Source organism: Octopus bimaculoides, chromosome 6, assembly GCF_001194135.2.
Source record: "Octopus bimaculoides isolate UCB-OBI-ISO-001 chromosome 6, ASM119413v2, whole genome shotgun sequence".
NCBI lineage: Eukaryota > Metazoa > Mollusca > Cephalopoda > Octopoda > Octopodidae > Octopus > Octopus bimaculoides.
Window position 1 is genome coordinate 111,752,782 of NC_068986.1, and position 3,805 is coordinate 111,756,586.

Consider the following 3,805-nt stretch of genomic DNA (forward strand, 5'->3'; position numbering starts at 1 on the left):
ATATATATATACGCATTTACAAATATATATACAGTTATATTTAGACAAACGCACCACACATACACACACGAACACACATATACACATACGCATACACACACTCCCCCCTCATATATATATAGATATATAATGATTAGAAATGTTTTGCACACATGCGTATGTAAGACCATGAAAAGCCTTTCATTTACATGTTTCGCAAAGTCTGAAAGAATATAATAGCAGATAGTTATAGCTATAAACACTCTAACATTGATATGAGCGAGTAAAAGAGTGAATGTGTTGCCCCAGTATGGCTACATTGTAATACTGACCGTAGTAAAGAACAAAAAACATAATTGAACTAGTGATTATATGTTCAATATTGTCATCTATATATTGCGTTGCACAATCTTAAGATTGAATATTTTCTCTGATGCTTCTGTTCGACGTATATTGTGATATTGGTGATTATTGTTTACGTCCTCTAACTATAAAATGTTACGTTAGTAACTTTACATTATAACTGTCAGTGAAGGTTACCATTTAACATGGAATATGTCACTTTATAATAATATGCATTTCCACAACAGTCCAATTCCAATTTTCCGTACCTCTTAGGTATTACTACGACTAAGAACATTTATATCAACTTTCACCTATATAACTTCAGCTTCACTTTCTCAATACCATATACAATACAATACAACCAAAGCTTACACTTAGCATTTACGTTATTATTTGTTCTTGTACGGAAGTATACTATACAAGTACTATAACAGTAAGAATTAAACTGCTTACCGTTGTGAAATCGTGGCAAGTATCCAACGTTAGATTTGGCTCGATAATAGCAATCTGCGTCTTCTACCTATTGTGCTAAGTATCTTTTTTATCTTTATTCTTCTAATATATCTCTCATTCATAGTTTTTTTTTTGTTGGGGTATCAGAGAGACTTTGATATCTTTAGAAGTTTCGTTAGAGAATAAATTCGCACGTGTAATATTTTGTAATATTTCTTCATATTGGAGAGTATGCAGATAAAAGTAGCCTTTGAATCAAATATATTGGTAATTTTAAAGACACATAAACACACATATACAAATATACTCACACATTAAGATTACACCGTAAATGAGTTATTATGTTCAAATATACACAAACAGTGTTGCGTTAAATATTCGTATATTCTTTGATAAATGCTTTAATTTAGACACAAGGCCAGCAATTTTATGGAAGGGAGATAATCATTAAAATTGACTCCAGTACATAATTAGAACTTCATTTTATCAACCTCAGAGGACTGAAAAGAAGAGCTAGCGTCTGACCGAAATGAATTTCTAAAGCAACTTTTTGATATTCTAATAATTCTGTCAGCTGCCGGTTTAAAACCTTCCCCATACTCCTATGACCTGGTCACATATACATTTAGTTACATCTGTTTCATACTGGCCCAGTATACTTTCTCAGTAGTCAAATTGTATGATTGACTCTAACTTAAATTGTATGATTGACTTTAACTTAATCAACATTAAATGTAAATGTTTCAATGCTTTTGGATGGTAAATTTCACTTCAATTGCTCCAATTTCATCACACGATTTCTGATCAAGAGAATTTCCATGCTAGTAAGATCTGATATCATTTCATATGATATAGCCATATAATGGCATAAATCAAAAGACTGCCAAATTAAAACTTGGAGAATCCGAGTAAGGGAGGAAAAGACATCAAAGCTAAAATTTCGGAAGTTTAATTTAAAATATGCATCTAAGTAAACTGGTGGTTTAAGGAATGAGCTTTAGCAAGTCGAGAGCAAGATAAACAATGTGGAATACAAATGACGCGTAATTTGTTTGCATCATAATGGACTTCATTATATAATGTAGGGGACGTCTGTGGAATAAAAAATACGAAGGGCACAACATGTATGATCTTATGTTTCTTAGATGAAGCATGCTTCTGTGCTAATCATACCATTCAATCCTTTCTCCTTAGCATCGGTTATTGAACCTTAATCTCTCTCCCAACTGAAATGTTCATTTGTCTTTCTTTATATTTGACACACTGTCTCACGTTAGTAAATAGCTCCGACTACAGCGTCCCTGGTTACATTTACTCTTTGATAATAAAACGACAGTAAAATCTGTTTTATTGAAAACATTTAATGAGGAAGCCTTTTGGTGTAACCCAACCCATTAGAAATAACAGCTTAGTTTTCAAAACCTTAATTAACATCTTCATGAATAAAATGACTCGCTGGAAAATATACACTGACATAAAAAAAAATATATGACTTTGTAGAATTCTTAGCACCGTATACCTAATTATTTATAGTATAAAATACGCGATGTGATGTGCCTGGATTCCAGCAACGTATTGAACAACAATATCAGAAATGGATTGAATGTGTTCTTATGTCGCGGTGTGTTCCTTAATGGAAAGAAAATTATGTATATAGACATGGATGAGTATGAAAATATGATCCAGCGATGGTACATAAATCATAGTCATCAGTAAATTGCTTCGAGATTAGCAGAAATAAAGACTTCAAAATATGTAGACGAGTAGTTTCGGTTAACTATAATCAAACCTCACAAAACTGCCCCTCAAGAATTTGAAAGTCAAGAAAGATGGTTTTCTTCAAGAGGACGCTCGTTTTCTGAAGCCGAAGCCTGGTATGGTTTGTTTCAAAAGAGAATAATTGCCTTTCTTTCAATAGAAAATATTTCATAATTGCGTTGTCCACTAAACGTTTTTGAATTTTCAACATCTAATTCTATACTTATTTCCTAATATCTTTAGAAACCAGTTGTAACCGAAAAGAAATTTATCAGTCGTGTCGGAAGAATTTTTCTCACACGAAGTTCCGCTTATTCGTGTTTAGAATTTTAATTTCTTTCATAAAAACTGAAACCGTAAATTCAAAGAGAACGAACTATATATCGTTTGGTTTTAGATTTACACCAATACATGACTCTTGACTGCCTTCGGCAGAATTCTCCTTTTTAAAAGCACTTGGCAAGGTCACCAGCTTGAAGATAACTTATTCATTCCTTACTACCAGTCACAGAGATTCTGAAAATGGAATTCTTTCTTCTGACTAAGCAATTAAAGAAACAAAAATACCAATTCACAATTTCTTTAACTCAATCAGAGTGATTCGAAATGTAAAGAGTAGAGACCATTATAAAATAAATAAATAATAATGTTTCTTTCCACGAATTTAAATTCCCCTCAAGACGAAAATAGCTGTAGGAGAAATATATAAAAACATAGTTCATTAAACGGGACAAGGGAATCGATTAGTCGTTAAGACTGGTTCTCTATAAATATTCCTGTTCAGAACATTATCAGCTACTTATTTCTGAATGGCTGACTTACACGAAAATGATGGCGGCGGCTGGCTGAATACGACACTGAATTAATGAGCTGCACACACAACATCCATATCAGAATACACTTAATGAGCCATGACCGCTAGCTGAATATTGTTGTCGCTACAGGTTTAGCTGCTTCCTAGATTAGTTAAATAGTTTAATACTAACTAAGTTTCTTATTTTAGGTGTTTGCATATATATTCCAACGTTCTTGAATAATTCATTGCATTTTGGTGTTTCAAAGAGAAGTGAGGTAATGACAAATTCCTTGGAAATAAGGAAATTATTTAAATGTATCTGCGTTCGCTGAAAGGAGAAATTTTATCATAATTGAAATCAAAGATTGCAAAATGTAATCTAAGAGACCACTGAACACTATTATAAATTCATATACAAACACATATATATACCTATATGCTATATGCTTACGAACAAATATATATATATATATA